The sequence below is a fragment of the Schistocerca americana genome, chromosome X, assembly GCF_021461395.2.
Source record: "Schistocerca americana isolate TAMUIC-IGC-003095 chromosome X, iqSchAmer2.1, whole genome shotgun sequence".
Classification (NCBI taxonomy): domain Eukaryota; kingdom Metazoa; phylum Arthropoda; class Insecta; order Orthoptera; family Acrididae; genus Schistocerca; species Schistocerca americana.
Genome location: NC_060130.1, coordinates 908,786,902 through 908,811,382, shown reverse-complemented (window position 1 = coordinate 908,811,382; position 24,481 = coordinate 908,786,902). Strand labels below are relative to the sequence as shown.

Below are 24,481 nucleotides of genomic sequence, written 5' to 3'. Positions count from 1 at the left end.
AACAGGATTAAAACAAGTTGATAAGTATTGTTACCAATGAAGGGAAAAAATGCTGTATTAGGTTTAAGAATACACAAGGAAATGAAGAAAGCAATGGTAAGTTTCAACTGATTTCATGGACAGGTCATCAGAAAGATAAGAAAAGGAGGAAAAAACATTACTTATATGGGACCCCCTAAATTTTTCTCCACTTACTCCCACGCGACAACAATCAACCCAATATTATTCCAGTCTTTGACTAATTACCTGTATTTTATGTTGTATATGGTAGAAGAGTTACTAAATAGAAAGAATACTTCAAACCTGTACATGGTCCAACTATACAATAAATGAGTGCAAATTCTATTCAACTGGAACATTCCCTATCAATGATTGTCATGATTGTCACACATACGGTTGGTGGAGCAAGTATGAAACAAAACTATATTTCCCTCGGCAATATTTATTTCAATATGGTGACAACATCCAGGAGAAAAAGAAAAACCACGGGAAATATACCCTTTGGATCAATACCAAAAATTATGAACTTCCAAGAAAACAAACTTACACTCTCATTTCAAAAGAGCATGTAAGAAGGACAAACAAAAATTAACAACAAGCACATGTGGAAGATGAGTGGGTGAAAAAAATTACTTATAGGTAACACTTCCTCTGGCAGACAATATTTATTTTGTTCACTTGCCAGTTGATAGAACAGAGGAACAAAAAGCTGACATCTATGACTTTATAACCATATTTACAGAGTATCACACCATTTACCAGCAACTGTCTGCTCACTAGCTACCGAGGTAAATGCAGCTCGTGTTAAAATATAAAACACTGCTATGAACGGGGGAAAAAAAAAAATTCACCAGATCCTGACTATTCCTGTAAGATTTCAGAGTAATTTTTTGCAGAATTAATCCATTTTACTTATCTTAAAATAACTGCGAATCTTTCATGTACTGAAAACCAGTTTCTTTAGACACAGACTCTTACAAATTATGGCTGCAGGTGATGCAAAGACTAACTTACATTTTCAAAACATATTCAACAAAGATCATCATCTTATTATGTAAGAACTACTGACAGATACAATTACTCTTCTGAGTGTTCATAAGAAACAATGGTTCCAAGTTATGTCACAAATGAGTATAATATGGCTCCTAAAATTCTCAACATATGTAAACTAACTGACAACACACTTCTTTGCTGACATTGCTATCACCAACACAAAAGCACCCCAATTGAGTGACCACAGAAATATAGAATACTGATGTTTCCAATTGTTTAGTGAGCAGTTTGCAGAAATTGGTTTGGGTAAATGCAATACACTTTAAATGAACAGGCGAGACAACACTGTATTTGATTACAGAACTGCTAGTCATCAGTTGCATCAAGTAAATACCCAACAATTTCACTACAAAATTATATCAGGTGCAATGCTGTCTTTTGGTCTTCAGTCCGAAGACTGGTTTGATGCAGATCTCCATGCTACCCTATTCTGTGCAAGCCTCTTCCTCTCCATATAATTACTGCAATCTACATCATTATGAATGCACTTGCTGTATTCACACACACACACACACACACACACACACACACACACACACACACACACACACACACACACACACACTCACTTTCCTCTAATATTAACTGGTGACACCTTCATGTATCAGAAGGTGTCCTATCAATTTCTTGTATACCCAATTCTATTCAGTGTCACTTCGTTATTGATCTACCCATCTAATCTTCAGTATTCTTCTGGAGTACAACATTTCAAAACTTCTATTCTATTCTAGGCTGAACTGTTTATCATGCATGTTACACTTCCATACATGTCTACACTCCAGACAAATGCCTTCAGAACAGACATCCAAACACTTAAATCTATATATTAATGTTAACTAATTACTCTTTCTGAGAAATACTTTTCTTGCCATTGCCAGTCTACATTTTATGTCCTCTACTTCGGCCATCAGAAGTTTTTTGCCGTTCAAATAGCAAAACTCTTCTACTACTTTTAGAGTCATTTCCTAATCCAATTCCCTCAGCATAACATGGTTTGCTTCAACTACATCCCATTATCCTTGTTTCACTTTTGTTGGTGTTAATCTTATATCCTCCTTTCAAGACTTTGTCCATTCCATTCAACTGTTTCTTAACTGAATTACATCTACATCATACTCCACAAACTTCCTCTCACAGACAGACAATCAGTAAGCCTCTGTATTGGGTCTAATTTCTCACATTTTCTTATCGTGGTTACTATACTAGATGTATGTGTGAGGGAATAATATGTTGTCCGACTTTCTGGAAAGTGCTCTCTCGAAATTTCAATAGTAAATCTCCCCGTGATGCACAACACCTCTCCTGTAACACCTGCCAAGGGAGTTTGTTGAGCATCTTGGTAACGTACTCGCGCCCACTAAACAAACCCATGATGAAACGCGCTGCTCTTCCTTCAACCTTCTCGCTGTCTTCTATCAGACCTACCTGGTAAGATAGGGCTGACAAGAGTGAGAGAAGACAAGCACCTTCTAAGTCACCTCCTTCATGGATGAGTTACATTTCCTTAAGACTCTTCGTATGAATCTCAGTCTGGCATTTGCTTTTCTATTACTTGTTTTATGTGATCATTCTACTTAATATTGCTTTGAATAGTTACTGCTAGGTATTTCACACTAGATACTGTTTCCAATAGTTTCCCATTAATAGTGTAGTTGTGGCTTTCTTTCCCTAAATGTGTGCAATATGTTACGTCTACTTTTGTTCAGGGTCAACTGCCAGAGCCTGCACCATTCATCAACTCTATGCAGGTCATACTGCAAAATGATACTGTCGTCTGGTGTTGCTACTCTGTTATGCACAACCGTGTCATCACCAAACAGTCTTAAAGAGTATCCGACCCTTTCTACTAGATCATTTATATACATTGTAAACAATAACAGTATTATCACATTTCGTTGGGGTATTCCTGAAATTACCTTCACATTTGTCGATTTCTGTTCCGTTTAGAGCAAGTACTATCTGGGGGAAAAAAAGTGTTTTGATTCAGTTGCAAATGTGGTATGATACTCGACAAGATCATTTTTTTTTTTCACTAAATGGCAGTGCAGTACAGTGCCAAATGAGTCTCTGAAGTCAAGGAACATGACATCAACTTGAGTGCCATTGTCTACAGCACTATGGCTCTTACGGAGGACCAGAGCAAGCTCTCTTTTGTTTACCAGTATGTAGCAGTTTTCTAACATGGCTATTACACCATGGCGAGTCTTTCCCATGCCTTAAACACTAACGTGTTTAAGGCATATTGAATAATGCTTTGGAATTTTTTCCGTTTGTACTCTTCACCATCACCATCACTGAATATTTGATGCCGACTACTCACATACTCTCCAATTTGTGTCTTGTCACTCTTGCTAAGTGAAAATATTTTACTACCTTTCTTGACATTCCTCCTAAAACCTGTAGTCATAGTTGCTATCACAGCCTTATGATCACCGATACCTTCTTCTATGATAACCGTTTCGATACGTTAAGGTCTGTCTATCTACTCAAAGTAATTTACAAACAAGACATTCAGAATAATGTCACGCATCACTCTTTATAGTATGAATCTCCCAATCTATTCCATGGCAAGTTCAAGTCACCCCATTACGACAGCATGATCAGGAAAATTACTAACGACGTTCTGTACATTTTCTCTATCACTAAAATTCATGACACACACACACACACACACACACACACACACACACACACACACACACTCTATAAAAGCATTTGATTACCATTTTTGACCAACCTCTGATGATTAATTTAACTCATTAATTAACATTCAGGATCCGTGATAACCTCACTGTATGTTATTGAGATCTTTACTGCAAAAAATATACAGCCACCACTGGCAACTAACTTATCCTTATGACAAATATTGCTGTCTGAACTTAGGATCTCATTGCTAGTCACTTCCAGTTTCAACCCACTTTCTGTTCCCAATACCATCTGGGCATTGTAACCTTCAATAAGCAATATTAATGCTGGGATCTCCCCTTGGATGCTCCAGCAGTTTACTGATTTCATATTAACGTTTTCTATATCTGATCTGTGAGGACAAGCATTCTCTGAGTGATAGGGGTCCACTAAAAGTTGGCAGGTCCAGTCAGAGGGGCCAAATTATAAGGTGAAGAAGGTAGAACACACAGTAGAAGGTATAAAAGGGCAGGCCAAATCTAAAAACTGGAAAAAACTGAGGGATAAAAGAGTGGTCATTGCATGGGGGAGTGATCATGGGCCCCAGATTTAGAAAACACAGAGATGCCACAAACCAAAATCAACCTGCCCCTGCTCCAGGTGCAAAACAAAACTTGACAACTGAAAATAAAAACCACTTTCATGCAGAAAACTTAGGACCAGTTCAACCATCCATGAATTGTCTGCTAATATTAAAGACAAGGAATCTTTAAGCTTATACTTAGCACGAGGGGCCAAAGGGGACATTCCACCAATATATGGGACACAGTCAGTCTGACTCTACAGCCAATTGTGGGGGTGGCTTATTACAGAAGAGAAAACAATGGGTGAGCCTCGTACGATTAATGTGTTGTATATAAAGGCCAATCGCCTCTTTGGAATTCCCAATGCGGGGGCCTGGAGGCCTGGCAGCAGCGGGGGAAACTATAGAATCACCAGAATGTGGTCACTGTTACAAAGATCATCATGGGATAACCAATGGAGGAAAGCCACAAGAGCAGGGGGAACTCTATAACAGAAAAGGTACCGTGAGCGGCACTGAAGTGGGTAGGGGAACTGTCATTGAGGACACACAAATCAAAGTCTATAATAAGTTGGTCAATTAGATGTCCCCTACCCATCGAAGTGCCAGTCCCCCCCACAGGTGGTGGTGTGTATTGAAGACCCCGAGGAGGAGATATTAGGGCAGGAGATGCTGTATTAAGACAGTCAGATCAATACAAGGAAGTGGCATAATAGGAGAGAGGTAGACAATGTAAATGGTGATTTCACTTGTACCGCTATTGGTTCCAGGCTGGTATGAAGGGGGATTCGGTCACTAATGACAGTGTGAACCAAAGTGTAGATTCCCCTGCCCCAGATGCTACCGCAGGGCCAGCACAGTTCCGACAGAATGCACGATAACCACAAAACGTTTGAGTGGTCATTAGACACGTGTTTCTTGAAGAGCAAGACAGAATGCAGAACAAGAGGAAACAGGTTTCCACTGGATTATTATGGGGTGAGAGTCTAGGTTAGACATAAAGAAGCTGAGGGGCAGTAATGTCACTGGGGCAGTGGTCGTCATCAATGAGGATGGGGTGACATCTATAAAAACTGGGTCTGATTTGGGATGAGGAGGAGGGGGTGAAGGCCCTCGGAAGGCTGGGGAAGCCTCGTCCTTTGACTTTCGCTGCTGCTCCTCCTCCTTCCTGCCCTGAGGGACGTATGACACATTTTCAATTAGGGAACAACTGGCAGCAAAGTCAGGATCGGACAGCAAGCGAGCAGCTTTGGGGCCCTCGGAACGTGGTTCCCTCTTCTGACCTGAGGTTGCAGGCTTCCTATATTGAGAACGCCAGGGAGGAGTGTTCTGAGAGAGAGCCCCATCTCTAGCAGGAGCCAGAGAAGAGGATGTCTTCTCTGAGCGAGGAGGAGGAGGAGGAGGAGGAGGAGGAGGAGGAGGAGGAGTTCCTGGAAGGGAAGGGACAGGGGCCACTGGGTGGGAAAGGTGGAGGGGGGAGGGAAGGGAAGGGGGGGAAGATGGGGGAGGGGAATATGGGGGGGTAGGGAGGAGGGGGAGAGGAAAGGGAAGGGAAGGGAGGAAGATGTGGAGTAGGGAGGAGGGGGAGAGGAAAGGGAAGGGGGGGGAGATGTGGGGTAGGGAGGAAGGGTGAGGAGGGGAAGACATGACTGAGGCAAAGGTAGATGTGAGATTCACAGGGTGAAGTCTGAAAAACTGCTTCCAGGCCACTAAGTAACTGAGACAGTCAATTATCTTTATTTCCTGGATTTTTATCCTTTGTATACACTGGACACACTGGTGAGTGGGGACAATGGAGACAGTGAGGCAGTGGGGTGCTAGGGCACCCCACATGAAGGGGGCAGCCATAGTAACCACAGTTGGAAGTGACACATCACATTGCACGGACATGTGGCTGAACTTGAGACAACAGATGCAATGCGTGGGAGGTGGAACATATGGCTTGATGCCACATCTGTATACCATTACCTTGACCTGCTAGGGCAGGGTATGCCCCTCAAATGCCATGATGAAAGTGCCAGTATCTACATGATGGTCCACCGGGATGTCTCCTAAACAGTCGCACACATGGAGGGAGGCTGACTGGCTGGCAGTTGTCTTTATAACAAGGGAGCCAGATCTCATCTTGCTTAAGGACTCAACTCAACTGAACTTGTCCTCAAAGTGCTCCACAAAGAAAAGAGGGTTTGGTGGTGGCAGAAGTCTCCCTGTCAGTTCTGGTACAGACTAGGAACTGCAGAAAGGGTTTTGCCCCAAGCCAGCGGACCTGGCCCTCCTTCCAGGGGGTAGTCAAGGATGGCAAGGCCAGAACGGCACATACAGGAACTGAGACAGAACTATTCCTCGAAAGAGACATGGCCACAGCAGAGCAGCCAGAGGTTTTTACACATTTCATGTGTCAAATGTCTGCCCTGGTACCACCCAATCCGAACAGGGGCTCACCTCGTGGGCGCCAACCAGTGACAGCAATGGCCGCCCCCGAAAAGATGGGCACTCCTACACTTGCACGCGGTGTTCGCAGCACAGGTACAAGCAGTGTGGTGTCAGGAGCCTCAGGCAGATGGGTACATAACAGCCCCAGCACACGGTCTGGCCATCGAGCTGGTGACCTAGCAAGGACGCGAAAGGGCTATGGCAGGGTGGGAGGGGAAGGGGGAGGAGTGCAAGGGAGATGAAGGGAAGGGGGAGAAGAGCCCACGCCAAAGATACTAGCTAGGGAGGGAGTCCTTCCCCACCCAGCTCACACAACAGATTTCAGATTTAGAGATGGAAGTAAAATTTCTGAGGGGGACCGAAAGAGAAGAGTAAACCACAAGAAGAAGAAGTGAAGTCAAGAGGATAGCCTGTCTGGCACAAATATGCACCCCCAACAGTGGGAAAAGAAGGGACAAAGGGAAGGGAATAAGGACAGAGAAGGAGAAGGAAGGGGAAGGTAAAGCAACCAGGAAAAGAAGAAAAACTGCAATAACACATCTTTTTGCAATTTCTTCAGTTTTAATCTACAGTTCAGAACCTATAAATTGTGGTCAGAATCCACATTTGCCCATGGAAATGTCTTACAGTTTAAAATCTGGTTCCAAAATTTCTGTCTTACCATTATATAATCTAACTGAAACCTTCTAGTGTCTCCAGGTCTTTTCTGGGTATACAACTTTCTTTTACGATCCTTAAACCATGTATTAGCGATGATTAAATTATGCTCTGTGCAGAATTCTACCAGGCAGCCTCCTCTTTCATTCCTTTCCCCTCAGTCCATATTCACCTACTAGTTTTCCTTCTCTTCCTTTTCCTACCATTGAATTCCAGTCCCCACATTACAATAAATTTTTGTCTCTTTTAACTATCTGAATAATTTCTTTTATCTCATCATACATTTCTTCAATCTCTTCATCATCTGCAGAGTTAGTTGGCATATAAACCTGTACTACTGTGGTAGGTGTGGGCTTCGTGTCTATCTTTGCTATGATAATGCATCCACTATGCTGTTCATAGTAGCTTACCTGTGTTCCTATTTTCTCACTCATTATTAAACCAACTCCTGTATTACCCCTATCTGATTTTGTATTTATAACTTTGTATTCACCTGATCCTGCAGCTGAACTTCACTAATCCCGACTATAATGAACTTCAACCTGTCCATTTCCCTTTTTAAATTTTGTTAACCTACCTGGCTGATTAAGGGGTCTAACATTCCATGCTCCGAACCAGAGAATGCCAGTTTTGTTTCTCCCGATGACTACACCCTCCTGAGTAATCCATGCCTGGAGATCTAAACAGGGGACTATTTTATCTCCGGAATGTGTTACCAAAAAAGAAGCCATCATTGTTTTACCATAAAGTCGAGCTGCATACCTTCATGCAAATTTACGGTTGTAGTTTCCCCTTGCTTTCAGCTGTTCACAGTACCACCACAAGACGGCCATTTTGATTGATGTTACAAGTTCAGATCAATCAATCACACAGTGTGTTGACACTACAACTACTGAAAATGCTGCTGCCCCTCTTCAGGAACCACACATTTGACTGGCCTCTCAACAGATGCCCTTCCATTGTGGTTGCAGCTACAGTACAGCTATTTGTATCACTGATGCACACAAGCTATTCTACCAATGGCAATGGGTGATCAGGTGTCATGAACACTAAAAGTGAGTATTGGGGGAGGTGTTGAAGATTATGATTTACTGTTACATTTCAAAAGCAGTATGGCGCGTATGCAAAACAGACCTCAATCAATTTGAAACGCCTTATTCTTTAGTACTGCCCAAATCCTTCAGTTTCTATGTAGTCCACTAGAAAGAAAGTGTTTAAGGATTCTGGTGTTATGATAGTGTTGTAACCCACTGAATCTGTCAATAGAGGGATGTTACAGTGATGCTGAGAGAACTTAAATGTTATTTGTTGACACAAGAATATCCTTATCACAGAAGGTTGAATACTTAAGACGATCAGGTTTCAATATAGGCTAGTAAACAATTACTGCTTCAACATGTAATTAATGTTAGTGTCCACAAAAAGGAAAAATAGATTAGGCCACATAAAGAAGCATACAGTAAATTTATCTATTAACCCTCACACTGTTCATGAAAGGAACAGGAAACATTACGGTAAATGGTATCCACCACACTACATAAGAGATATACACCACATTACACTGTACAGTGGTTTGTGAAATATTTATGTAAAGACTGATATCTCTAACGAGAACAGAATATCCAGTTCAATAGCTGTCAGTATTAAAATGTCTGATTACAGAATTTACCAGACATGATAAATGCAGGTGCGGAATAAAAATCCAGAAATCCCACATAGTATGTCTGAAAATCAATATTCAGAATAGAAACTTTGTATAAAACAAATCTTCACTGCAGAAAAAAAATCTTTAACTAACAAGTCAATATTTTCTATACACAAATTATGAAAACATGGATTACTTGGTGTTTCCCCTTCAGGTACATGTACTATAAAATACACTTACATCACAAAACATGTGATACGTGACTTTAATAACCGTCTAAGTGAATGTGTGGCCATACTTACAGAGAAAGATCACCAACTGAAGCTGTGCCTGAACCCTTGACTTCAGATGAATTATGGTGATATATTAACCAGTAGATCAAGTGCAGCACACAGGGTAAGCAGCATGGAGCAAAAATAAGTAACATCACCACAAGTTAAAAAGAGAAAGACTATGAAATTTAGCAGTACAATGAAGGCCAACTGAACTGTGACCAGAGTTTATTGTTTTTCACTGAAAGGAAGAGCCATGGCGACTGTATTCCAAGACTGCAACACCTCTGTCCAGATGGAATAAATACATGACAGCCTAGTTGTTGGCCTTGTACCTGCCAAGTATTTTAGTCAGAGATTGTCAAAAGTACGACATTTAATAACTGCAAATCCAAATTATGCATATCATACTTTGAAATACTCATTGAGAAGCCTCATGTTGAAAGAAACTGCACAGGACACTTTGTATCAACTTAGTGGATATTTGAGTGTTAATAGCATGGTACCACAGAGTTATTGAAGCTTAGCATTCATTTTGCAGCAATGTGCTTGAAAATGTGTGGATAGCTGCAAATAGTGCTAGCTCATTATTCACATGGCAGTTCCAAATAAAATGCAAACCTCTGTATTGTGATTATTTTGTTATCTACAATTATTTACTCAGATTTCATATGAATATAACTATACATTTTTACACCAATTATATAGTGAAATTGAATTCTTTCAACTATTTGTGGCATACATGCTGTGTTATATCTATTGACAAGTTAAGGCTGGTATGTGGGTTTGTGTAACATCTGGTGCACACTCTTACATGAGCAGCAACTACATGATTTACCAGAAATATTTCTGCTAGCTCTACAGGCAGATTTCACACACCAAAAATTGAACAAAGTCCATATATCAAGATGTCCAAAAATCCTTTGTTTTTCAATTATTAATGACAGAACATTCTACTATGTTTTGAAAACACAATGTCTTTTCATTTCTATGCATGCATGCACTTGGACCATGAATTCCTGCACCATTTCAAACACTCCTGGATGGTGTCAAATAGCTTCTACATGCTGATGAACTGTCTTTGAATTAGAAATATCTACTGCATAAATAGGTCATTTTAGGTAACAAAACAGATAATAATCACCAGATTGAAGTCAGAGGAAAATGCGTATCATGGAACTGGTCCTCCTCCAGTTACTCATCTTTCATGGTAGATACTTAACGTAGCCCAAATTTGACTAAAATGCACTGCAAGTCGCATCATACATAAACAATTCTCTTATTGGCAGGGGCACATCTGATAGCGAGTGGGGAACAGGGTTCTTAATGCAGTCCTTCTAGATATCATCTTAAGATCTGATAGAAGAAATGAATCCAGCAAACAGTTTATTGAAATTCCTGACCATACCTGAATCTTAAACTGAATCTTAAGTAGCTTAACAATTTCCATCTGCCCATAAATGCTAGCTCTGAAAATTAGCTTCTCCATGTCTTCCAAATATTGCTGTACCTATAAACAAGACTGAGGTTACACACAATGTATTCGCAATTCATGGTAACCATTTTCCTGTGGTCAGAGATCGGCAGGTGAAAGATCTTGCACAGTTGATGATCATACAGATAAAAACTGTCTACTAAATACCCTCTACAGCACTTTGAGAATAATACCATCTATGCGGTAATTTGAAGATAATCACATTCTCCAGCAATGTGTCTTGTGTTGATATAAATCAGCGTTTACAGCCTGCAGAATATGTTTTCTTTGGCAGGACATACAAAAGAATCCTTGTGTACCTTGCTCTACCATTATTTTACTACAGAGCCTGCATGAATAACGCAACAGTAAATAGCAGCAAAAGACAGATGACTCTGCTATCTGTCTGGAGTCAGCATTTTGATACAGTCGTGTAGCCTTGCTTTCATCATCATTCGCAAAACTGTATTTAAAAAAAAAAATTGTAATCTACTAGCTCATGAAATGGATATCCTTTCATGGTAAAAAAGAACACTTATCAGGAACTCGCTACCATCACCCAAGAAAAATACGTAATGCAGATCAACATCAAATGTAAATATGTCACCATAGCAACACAGTATCATTGAGGATACAACAAGCACATTACCAAAACAACTATTAATAATGTCACTCAATTATATCACTAATTTGATTTTAACTGTACGTCAAACTTCAGTTCTTGGATTTTACCTCAAAATGTGTTAAATATTAATTCAAATAAAAATAAATAGAAGGATTTTCGGACATTTGGACTTCTTTCTCATTTTGGCATGAGGAGTTCACTCCAAAAGTTGGGAAGTTCAGATAAATGCACAGGGCACAAGTATCTAAAAACTGTTGCATGCAATATCATAAAGTTTGTACAAATTGCTTCACAACAAGTTTCTCTTAGTTGTTTTAATCAATTCCTCTTCTATATATTATTGATATTTCGAGATCCATGTATGTTTGTGGTTCTTGGTATCCTGTAAAAACGCATAGAAATCTTGAGAATATGAATTTTGTATACTACCTGGCAATGCTGCTTTCATCACTTTTCCAACTGTTATACAAAGGTGTTTTAATCACTCTATGACAAAATATACTATCAAGGAGAGCAGTATTTTGTTTTACTGGCACTTTAACAACACAAATGGTATATGCTATTTCTGCTTCTGCTCTGAGGTGCATCTTAGTTTCTGATTACCATTATATCAAATGGCAGCAAGTTCTGAAAAGGCTTGTAAAATTCTCTGTATCTTCGAGAAAATTCATGAATGCCATAGCAAAAAAAAAAAAAAATGTCTTGGCTCTTATTTCAAATTTTCTCATTCCGCTATTTAATTAAGAGTGGCAGATATTATAGTTCTTCACTACACATCCAACACCCATAAATAACTTCTACACACCAGGAAACATTTGTGAGTTGGTCCTAGCCTTGTACTATATCATGCTATCATCATCACAATCTACAAAAAGCTGAAGTATGAACCATTACACAGAAAAAAGTACAGTGTCATTCTCTGTTTTAACTCTCACCTTCTCTTCGTAGACCATAAAGATACCTTGAGACACTCATTTTGCTTTTTCTTTGACATGTACAATTGGAGTTTCTATTCATATGAACTATACTTCACTCAATTTGATCATATAGTTAAGAGACATTGCTGTAACCACTACACAGGGCAATTTAGCCAATCATTTGACCTCAAATCTCAGATGAATTTTAAGGATTTCCCCACAAAAAGACATTCTATTGTCAATGGCTATATCAATTACAGTGACATTGGCATCAACTTTGCTGTTCTCAATGGAACTGTAGTAATTTTTACTGAAAGTGTTCTTGGTCTAAAAGGGAGAAATTCAGCTACATTTTACACTCTGAAATACCGATTAGAAATATGAAGAAATTACAATACCTGGGACTTGTGCAACTGAAAATTGGAATGCATATTTATGAGAGACTGGTTTTTACTTTGTACTTCCAAAAACATCATCTGTGGGGAAAATGGTACATTTCAAACCCTTGTTTGTGGTTGTTTTACATAAATTATTTGATGTTTGTTGGTTTAGATTGGAAACTGTTTTTATGGGTTGTCAATTGCTGAGAAAAATACAAAGTGAGCCTAAAATTTTTCCGAAATTCCTACATTTATACTAGAAATTTTCTAGTTTTTGTGTAATAGAAAGTGGTCACAATTTTCCCAGGGCATAGCATCAATATATTAACAGTAAGGTAAATAAATGTCATGTGACTAGGGCCTCTTGTCAGGTAGACCGTTCGCTGGGTGCAAGCCTTTCAATCTGATGCCACTTCGGCGACTTGTGCGTTGATGGGGATGAAATGATGATGATTACGGCAACATAACACCCAGTCCCTAAGCGGAGAAAATCTCTGACCCAGCCAGTGAAACTTTTATACACCCAACTACTAAGGTCATGCACAGGAACACAATTAATATGGAGGGGTCTCACAGACCGCATTTTTATATTTTATATATCAAACCAGAATTTTACTGCATATATATATATATATATATATATTTTCTTGACTTCCTGCCGTTCATTACACTTCTTAGAGGTGGTCTTTGTAGAAATTTGATTTTTTTAAAACAATGCAGTATTTTAAACACTTTGACAATTAAAACAAAGCAAAATTTGGAGTATATTTTTGAGTTACGAAAATAACAGCAAATAGTTAGCTCTCTACTTACACACAGATTTTCAATAGAGGGATTATATAACTAATTGGCAATATAACTAGGTGGAAAAATCCAACTGGACTTATGATGAATTGTGTGCCAAGCCAACTTTCAATTTACACCTCATCTTTGCAATGTAGAGCGAATATTTCAGTCCTTAAGTCTATGAATGGAGAAACTTGGCCACATTTTACTTCTAAAATTACAAGTAAAAACTAAATACGTGTTCTCCGTGCCACTGAATCCTACTTTGGTCAATTTCCACCTGCAAACACTTCACACAGACCTTCCTGGAACACTCCAAACAAATCTAAACATCATACTGTTGATATGGATATCTTGTTTTCCTCTTCAGATGAGGAGGGCAAAAGGCACACATTTTTCGATTTTCGAATTCTTCTTTCGGTGTCTGAGGCTCATCTTGTAAGTGGAGTATTCTTCTGATGGTGTCACTCAACTCTCGTGGCAAGCGTCCAATAGAAATTCTACGCTTCATATGAGGTTCAGCTAGGTCTCTTGCTAGTCTTCATGAAGCTCAATCTTGATGTTACCTCTGCCTTTGGATAAGCTTGATGTACCACATAACAATTTACGCCGCAAGCAACATCCACTAATGTGAAGAAAATGGCCAAAGGCCATCTTCTTGTCCTGCGACTTGATGAATGAGCTGCAAACCTCTGGTCGAGACAGTCCACACCACCTTTAGTTGTGTTATAAAATAGGATGATCAGTATTGCAGCTGTGGACTTCTTGGGCACGAAGGAAACCAGAGTGATGTCTTCTGTAAAACTGTAAACAGATGTCTTCACACCACATTTCTTATTAGGTAAGAAGTTCTGTGGGATCTCCTTTTTGTTCTTTTTCAGTGTACCAATGTATGTGAGACCTTTTTTTGAAAGTTCATTGTCTAGTTCTACTGATGAGTACCAGTTGTCACCTCTAACATTTCTCCTCGTGTTTTCAATGGGTTTCACCAATCGAAGAACAGCCTGTGTGGGAACACTGTGACCTTTTTCATAGCTGGGAAGGGTGTGACCATTTCTGACTTTTCCAGAATAAATATATGCATTGTACAAGTAATTTGTATGAGCGTCAGTCAAACACTGAACTTTCAGGCCATACTTTGCTGGCTTGTTTGGAATGTACATTCTGAACCCACACCTTCCATGAAAAGGAACAAGCATTTCATCAACACACGCTGTTGCACCTACAGAGTAGCAAAGTTGACTGTTTTCGATGAAACGCGAAAAGATTTGTGAAATTGCTGCTGATGTCCATTGTCTTTCTTTCCACACGATCATCTGGATTGTCAAATTGTAATGGAGACAATAAAAACAGAAGTCTTTCCTTGCTAACAAAGCATCTGAAAACATCTCTGCCCGTTCCATCAGTTGCAAACAAGCTGTAAACAGACTCATTCCCCGACTTGAAAATGGCTGAATACACTAATAGACCAATTAGAGCCTCCAATTCAATGGCATCAACATCTTGTAGATAGGATAAGCGACTGTTAGCATACTGTGCTCTAAGCTTAGATATTTTCAGATTTGTCCATTGAATGATTTCGTCTAGAACGTCTGGTGTAAAGAACAGTTTCCATACCTCCAAAACAGCAGGGTTTTCCCCAAGACTTTTCGCCACCTGTCGCAGTCCAGGAAGCTGCAAGACAATGATGTGTTACCTTGTTCTTACGTTAGCTGGTGGCTAATTTTTTCTCCATCAAAAACATCTATTCTTACCGAAGAAGTAAGCTCCATCGTCATCAGCTGTCACATCTTCATCACTTTCAGTTTCCTGCTCTGAATTAGTGTCGTGATCACTAAATATCTCAAAATCAGGGTCATTATCGCTGTCATCAAAGTCTTCACCTGAAGATTCAACGGGGAGATCTTGAACATTCACATCTGCCTTACATAACACACGTTGCATAGAAGGCTCAGCTTTCCCCACCATGGAGAAACTGTAGCACGCAACAAACACGTAGCACGCAAACACTATGGTACGTCTGTGAGACCTCTCAAGGCTAATAATTACGAAACAAAGAGCAGCAACAATGCTGGCGCGTGTAGCTTGACAGCCAAGAGGAAGGTACACAGAAGAGTCCATTTGGCTTTGCAGGGGTGTGAGAAATATCTCGACACAAAAATTAGTAGCGGTCTGAGAGACTGTCTATAGTAGTTAAGAGATACTGCAGTTCAAAATTCATAATTTTTATGGGATACTTTTTTTCTTCATCTCACTATCACCATTTGCATACCTTCAGTTTCCATATGCCACATGTCAGCAGCAATTGAAAAGGTGGGGCATGGGGAAAAGGGGGATGAAACAGGGGAGGGCTCTAGAATCCAGCGCTAATATGAGGATTGGAACTTAAATAGTGGCAACTGGTTATTCACAACCAATACGAAAGAGTTACATGTTTGCACCTGTTACTGCCCTTCAAAGTAGTCACCAGCATTGTGTAGAACCCGGTGCCAGCGATGTGGAAGGCGTTAGTGTACCGTTAGCAGAGCCTGTTCTGTTGATGGTGCGAATGGAGTGGTCTACTGCCTGTCGAATCTCTGGAACAGTTCTGAAGCGAATGCCACGAAGTGGTTCCTTCATCTTCGGAATCAAATCAAAGTCACAAGGACTAAGGTCTGGTGAGTATGGCAGATGGTACAGTACTTCCCAGTCCCATAGACCAAACAGAGCAGCCACAATTTGCACTGTATGCACCCATGCATTGTCATGCAAAATGATGGGTGGGATGCGCAGAAAGTGTCGCTGCTCCTTTCGCAAAGCTGGTTGCAGGTGATGCTTCAAAAACCAACAGTAATACCGTGCACTGACAGTCTGCCGTATAGGAACATAATGCATTAGGATAACACCATCACAGTCATACATGAGAATCACCATAACTTTAAACCACTCCACTCGCACCATCAACAGAATAGGCTCTGCTAACAGTATACTATGTCTTCCACATCACTGGCAATGGGTTCTACACAACGCTGGTGACCACTTTGAAGGACAGTAACTGGTGCAAACATGTAACTCTTTTGTATCGGTTGTGAATAAATAGTTGCCACTATTTAAGTTCCAACCCTCGTATTTATTTTTTATGATATTTTAGTTTTCTGTTATTGCCTTTTAGACGCAGGATTTTTCTTGAAGCTTGTTCTGTTGTCGTCGTCCCTTCTATGTACTTTGTCTTTCTTCATGTTTATGGTTGTGCGATTCTCTTTTAAAAGTCTTCAAAAAATGCTGAGAATTTAGCCTCTTATTTCCATCTTCTCATTTGCTCATAATATTGGATTTAAAAAGAAGCAGGTTTGTTGCACTACAGGCCACATACACAGAAGTGAAATCCTTTGCAAAATTTGATAAAAAGCATTATAAAAACCAATATAATACTGTAGGTCAGGTCATTCAAATTCTTGCCATAATTTTTAAATGAATGATAAGCTTCTTAAAGATTCAACTAAGGATTACAACATATGACAAGATGTGTTGTTAAGACTGACTAACGATGCACCTCTATCCATCCTAACTGGGGTCTGCTCTTGTTGCGGCCAAGGGAAGGGCAATATGAAATTCTATACATAGATGGGTTCATGAAGAAGATGCACACTGAAGTGATCTAGCGTCATGAGTACCACTCACCTCTTATTACAAGGATCAATAACTCCAGGCAAAAGTTCCAATCAGCTCGGCAAGTGACAACTACCTTCCAATGAAGCATCATTTGTGTATGCTGCAGAACGTTGAAGTGAATTCACAGACTTCCCCACACCTTTTCTACTTCAATTGTAACTGTGCAAGTCTACAGGGGCACTACCGTTAATGCTTACATACATCCTTATGTTAGTGGAATACGTAAATTTCATCTCACAAGACAACACTTAGTAACACCATTATCGATTGTGACTAATTGGTACAGTGTAATTAAGTGTATGTATCTATTAAGTGTTTATTCTTAACGAGTTAAGTTCTTTGAATTGTTGGAGGAAAATGGGAATGTGTGATGTATATCTTTGTTTAACTTAACAGTGTGCTTAAATAATGACACTTTATTTAATACGTCTGTTTGTTACAACAAAACTGTAGGTAAATAACTGTTTCATACTTAGGGAGTTGTTTTCCACGGAAAGAAAAGGCGTAGATAAGCTCCTTCATTACAGAAGGGGCTTGGCGTGCAAGAAAAGGTGGAAATGGTAGTCAATCTGGGTGGCGAGAGAGAGAGAGAGAGAGAGAGAGAGAGAGAGAGAGAGAGAGCGCACAGTAGACAGTCAGTGACTAGCAGTTACATAGTCAACACCGCTGGTGCCAAGTGAGGCGTTGTGAAATCAAATCTATGATGGAATAGCCTCAGATGTGTTTCCGGCTGTAAAATGATACACTTGCATTTGGAATTGCTCTAAAAATGATTAACTCGTCATCAAGAAGAAAGGAAATAGAGCATTAAACCAGTTGAGGAGACCAGATAGCCGCCACGTGCTTGCCACCACAATTGCGCAACTGTTTCAACTACTTTGGAGAACAGATGTGTATACCAGCATGCCAGTATGAACCAGTATGTGTTTTTGCAATAATAATTCAAGTTTTGCAAAATTTGTGTTTGACTGTTGAAATTGTCCTCTTCATGGTACCAAGCAGGGTCCTATCCTAAAAGTGCTAAAGACCGAGTATCCTGTTTAACAAGAAAGGCTAATTTGTTTCATTTCAATGTGCCCAAGTTTCAGTTTCAAAACATATAAAAGTTGCTACTTAAATCATTAGTTTCGCAGATAAAGAGAGAGGCACATAATATTTAACTTATGAAAAGCTTTATCTTGCTATGAACTGCTTTTACTTTGAAAGTGACAAAGTTTTAGTACTAATGAACATAAATGTGGTTAATCAAAATCACTCGCTCTACAAGTGGTGTTATAAGGCACTTAATTTTGATCCTATTTGAAATTTAATTATAACTTAAAATCACCTTGAAGTTAATTAAGTATATTGTCTGTGCAAATGGTTATAAAGCATTGCAAGATAATCAATATCATGTAGGTTTGGAAACCAATATTATTGTAATGAAAAGTGTTTCTGTAAGGTGTGCATAGTTGATGATAAAGGAATGTACAGTTTAAGGACCCCCCATTTTAATCTTTACTAGCAGGAGAAAGTCAATTTGCATCTGGTTTTGCTAGCGAAATCTGAAACATTACTAAATTGGAGCGAATATGAAACATGTTATTTCAGCTTCATATTATTGCATTTGTGATGTGTATATGAGTGTTAATCAAATTTGAACTCTTGTTAGGTGCCACTTAGTCTTGTGTTGTCTTTGAGAACAATTTTGTGCTGAATTAGTTAAAGGTTGAGGTGCGACTGTAATTAATAAGGGGAAAGTCTCATTTACATTTCTGTGACTGATAACTTATGCTGATGATAACTATTGCTACCCACTGTGTTATTCGTCTGGTTGTTGTAGGTGTTCATTGCACCTTACTAAGATAGAATTTATGAAAGTTACTTTTGCTACAGTATACACAAATGCATTGAGAATAATGTTTGCACATTATTATGTGTAACTAGGCTGGCGACCGTTTTTTTGATTCATTTACATGAAATTTATTTCTTTCATTTTATACAAATTTATAATCTATCTGCTTTCAACTAATTGCCACCCTTACGAAATTCATATTCAGTTCCTTCTGTCCGTTAGGTTAAAGCACGGTCAAAATTTTCAAAATTCCTCCCAGAAGGTAACATTTATTGCACGTTAAGGTCATATTTGGCATTATACATTGCGGCTGTCACATTATACTTGGCTTCCCTGTGACATGACTGGAAGTTGTGTTATTAGGAAACAAGTAGTAGTGTTATACTTGGCGCCCCATGACAGGACTTTTTCAATTTTACTCTCAGAGATAGAGCAAAACATAAATATTGAGTGAAATACAACAGTAGAACGAGTAGTAAACGTCCAGCACCTTGAACTTGTAATATATCCGGCAGAATCGTTAGCAGAAAGTTTTCCAGATTTGAAAAATAAAGATATAAAACAGTAACAGAATAGAAGATGGACACAAAAGTGAGAGTATACCAGGACAAGTGGTACGGGAAAGTATAGAAAGCATTAGGTGGCAGTAGTTCGACAAATGCAACCACAGATGATGCCATGAGATGGCAGCAGGCATACGTAGAACATCATACACATGTAAATGAGCAGATTCAAATAATGAAGTTATTGCAAATGGAACAAGACAGGAAAGGGGACATGATCAAAGACAGCGGATGTAACAATGAATCGATGGATATGTTTGATTCATCAACAATCAAAAGGAAATTGAGTGAGTCGCAACGGGCAGAATTTGGACATGAAAATGCACCAGAAAAGGAAAGTGAAAAAACATTAGATATGACAGAATAGTTAGAAATTTTGGCTGCTCAGATTTCAGCACAAGGTCAACAGATTAACAATCAGCTTGCAGCACACAGAAGCAGTATAAACAACCAAACTGAAAAACTGGTTGCTGCACAAAATTATCAAATGAAAACACTGTGTAGCGACAGTCAAATTAAAACTCTTGAGAAAACACAAAGTAAGCAGATTGAAATGCAGGGGATTAAGATTAGTAAGCAAATTGATGAAGTAAATTCGAGAGTAGGTGTTGTGAGCAACACAATCAGGGATTTAAAAAGTGGAATAAATGTTATCAATGGTAATGTTGCCGCTACGAAGGGGCAAATAAATGATATTAATGAAAGATTTGACACAGAAATAATAAAAATCCAAGACCAAATAGAACCTTTAGTAACAACAAAAGTTGACGAAAAAGTGTTCTGTCTCAAAACCGAAGTATTAACTAAATGCAACACCAAAATTGCTCAAATGAGACAATCTGTGACAGAATCCAAAACTGCGAACAGAAGTGCGAACAAAACGCTTCTCAGATTAAAGGCAAAATGTGCGACCTTATAAGAAAAATAAGAGAAAAATTTACTCATGTCACTGCAAGAATAAGCTATAGCAAGTTACTAGAGGGTGAAGAATGTTTCAACCCAGCAAAAAGACATAATGGATGGTATCCTCTAGACTTTCTGAAAAATTGCGAAAGAAATTTCCCCGATTACTTGACAGATCAGGAGAAAATTAATGTGGTGATTAGTGCTTTAGCAGGTGATGCGAAAAGGTGGGGACTAAATCTAGAAACAGACCAGATGTCATTTGAAGAATTTACACAAAAATTTATTGATGAATAATGGTCAGAGCTGAAGCATGACTATTTGTGGAGAGAATTTATTATGGCCAGACTGTATGATAACACAGGCAGGAATTCCATGAAAGAATTCTGCGAAATACGGTACAAAAAATTGACTCATTTAAGATCTAGGCGAACAGAATCAGAAATAGTGTGGGAACTATGGAAAAAGCTACCAGAGGATTCGAAGAGAGATGTGGGAAGCAACCACAAAAGCTTCTCATCATTCTTGGAGAGAGTTGAAGACTAAGATTGCTGGAGAGGGAACCATGATTATCATCCAAACAATAATAACCGAATAAGGGAAAACCATGGCCAGAACGACCAAACAGAGAATGATCAATATCGCATAAACATACAGAGAGGCAGAGGTAGAGGATGCAGTAGCAGTTCATTTCGCAGTAGGAGATGTGCACAGCAAAAATTTCAAAATAGCGACGATGCGGGAAATTAGGGCCCGCGTGTATTACGGGCCAGATCTGTGCGGACAATGACTTAGGCCCAAAGTGGACAAATCATACAGAAGTAATAAAAGTGAATGCATGCAACAAGCTAACGGCAGGAACGCATCACTAGTCGGTGTATGCCAGGTGACAGGTATTGTCACGTACAAGTCATGCTCAGGCGGCAAAGCAACAAGCAGGCACTTGTGAAATAAGCCACAGCATGCAATGAACCTTGAGAAGCAACCAGCTGGCCGCTGTGAGACCAAGATAGCTGTGTAGCTGTGGTGAAAAAGAGATGATGGAATCCAAGACTTCAGTGAACAAGTTTCGGTAGTAAATGTCTCCGAAGCGAATCATAGTTTGGACATATTAACTAAATGTTGTGCAGGAAGGAGTTATCTAGGGGCAAAAAATGAGCAAGATGATGTAATTAATGTTGAAAAAACATATACGGCCACTGATGTAATAGAGAGAGGAAACGGCGAAGGAGAAAAAATAAGATGCATGCCGTGCATGGTGTGTACGTAGCGAATTTAGTAGAAGTTAGTGGAAGAAACAAAAGCGCTGCACAAAGTACGTGAGCTGCCGTTATTACGGAAAGTAATGCAGAAGAAGATAAAATGGCCAGTATAACTAGAAATAGGGTGGAGGATGAAATCCTCCACAGTATGGATAAGGTTATGAGTGATGAGAATCCCGTATGTACAATTGTCAGCAGTAGTGAGGATGAGGTTGAGTCCGACTGTAACACGCAAATCACTGAAGTGCATAATGGTGGGGTGGGGTGAAGAGGATATAGTATGTACCAAATATGTACAGACGGTACATGGGAAGAGGCCGAGAATGAGAACAAGAGCAGCAAGACAAGGGTTTTGTGATGAGTGCCCCAGGGAAATGTGATAGCATCACTGTTGTTCTCAGTAGTCATAAATGATTTGACTGGCAGGGTGGGAAACACTCTGTGGTTGTTTGCTGATGATGCCATGGTGTATGGTACAGTGTCCAAGTTGAGTGACTGGAGGAAGATATAAGACAACTTAGACAAAATTTCTATATGTGTGATGAATGGCAGCTAGCCCTAAATGTGGAAAAAATGTAAGTTAATGCAGATGAATAGGGAGATCAAACCTGTAATGTTCGGATCCAGTATTCCTAAGTGTCCTGCTTGACAATGTCAAGTCATTTAACTATCTCGGCATAACGTTGCAAGACGATATGAGGTGAAACGAGCTTGTGAGGACCGTAGTAGGAACAGCGAATGGTCAGCTTCAGTTTATTTAGAGAATTTTTGGACAGAGTGGTTCACCTGTAATGGTGACCGCATATAGGATACTTAAGCGACCTATTCTTGAGTACTGCTTGAGTGTTTGGGATCTGCACCAGGTTGGATTAATAGAAGACATCAAAGTAATTCAGAAGCCGTCTGCTAGATTTGTTAGTGGTAGGTTCAAACAACATGCTAGATTTGTTAGTGGTAGGTTCAAACAACACGTGTTATAGAGATGCTGCGGGAACTCAAATGGGAATCTCTGGAGGGAAGACTATGTTCTTTTTGAGAAACACTATTGACAAAATTTAGAGAAGCAGTATTTGAAGCCGAGTGCCGAACGATCCTACTGCCACCAACATACATTGTATTTAAGGGCCGTGGAGATAAGATACAAGAAATTACGGCCCGTTTGGAGGCATATAAAGCAGTCGTTTTGCCCTCACTCTATTTGCAAGTGGAACAGGAAAGGAAATGACACGTAGTGGTACAGCGCACCCTCGCCATACACCATACGGTGGTTTGCAGAGTATTGATATAGAAGCAGGGAACACAACCTGTCACTTCAATAAAACTCTTACGAAAGGTGGTGATACTGGCCAACTGACTACCTAATGTTTTTGTTATTGTTCAATAAGTTACAATTGCTCTATTTTGGTGAAAATAGGTTTTACTCAGAGTAGCCACTACCCTCTACCCACTTTAGAAATTTTAGAAAATAAATGAAGACTACCTTGTGTGGGGAAAGAATAGCTCAAAAATGAGTCAGAAAAAAATTATCACAATTATACTGCATTTTACCCACTTTAAATAAAGCTCCTGTTATATGAATTGCATCTGTTTGATTTATTACATTAAACACAGATCTGACATTCTGGCTCATCAAATGTAGAAAGTGGTTTCAAAACCTATTTGGTTCAGGCATGTTTGACCTTATTACTGATTCTTTTTCTCATCTCAAACAAAAAATTACAGTACTACTAACAAAAAACAAACACTTTGACCATAAACTTAATCGCTTTTACATTTAATCTACTCATACGAATTGAAAATTTGCCCACCATCCCAAAAATGCCACACACGCAATCGCACAACTGATACAAGGGAACAGTCTAGAAGCTGCCACATGGCCGTGCTAGAAAAATACAGTAAAATGGACCACATCCAGTACTACGACAATGTGCAAGTCATGCAAAAACCATAAAGAGACAGATGTGTATTTTTCTTGCTGACTACTAGCAACTGAAGTTGCAGAATCCAGCAATCTTGGCATTAGAGCATCTCCATAACACCTACAGTTAGCAAACAATTGAGAAAGAACTAGACCATGGACCTATGCCAATAAGTGTAAGCACTGTACAGAGGAGAAGAGGGAAACGTACAAGAGTGAAGTACCGGTGACCATACCAATTTGCACACATTACAGGTATGTCATAAGGGACTGCCAGGTTGGCAGAGGGGGGAGGAGAGCACAAGGAATGAGGATACAAAGTGGTGTATGAGGAGGAATTATATACCTCTTTAAAGTAACTGTCAAGGACACTGTCCCAAGTATTAAGTCAATGAAGAGATAAGCGTCAGAGTTTCTTCAAGAGAAAGAATGGGGATTTTTAATCAACTCTTTCAAAGGAATATTATATATGTATAAACTGTTTAGGGTAATTGTTCAAAGTTATGAACATTACACAGCAAAGTTAACAACACTGAATGTGTTATTTCAACAGTACTGCTGATATTATGAGTGGCATGTCACAGAATTGAAATATTCACTTTGGATACAGCATGGAATGGTTATTCAAGATACAGTCGCATGTTAGGGCTGGAAAAATACTTTTACACACTATGCTATGTAAATTCCACTTACAAGAACTGGTATCATCACAAACTTAGAATACTCTCACATGCTATCAACTGTTTTATAACATGAGGGTCATTCAAAAAGAAACAAGCCGGAGGCATAATTACAGAAACCAGTACCTGTATGTTAGAAGTATTGACCCTGGCTGTTGACACACTTGTCCCACTGTGACAAGGTGGTGAACAGCTGTCTCATAAAATTTCTGGGGCTGCG

General features: G+C 39.4%; 1 protein-coding gene across 3 annotated transcripts in view; it reads right to left on the bottom strand.

The window, feature by feature from the left end:
• LOC124556634 (ubiquitin-conjugating enzyme E2 H) overlaps positions 1-24,481 on the bottom strand; it is a 151,289-nt gene that overhangs the window by 113,149 nt on the left and 13,659 nt on the right. The gene's annotated exons all lie outside the window — the stretch shown is intronic.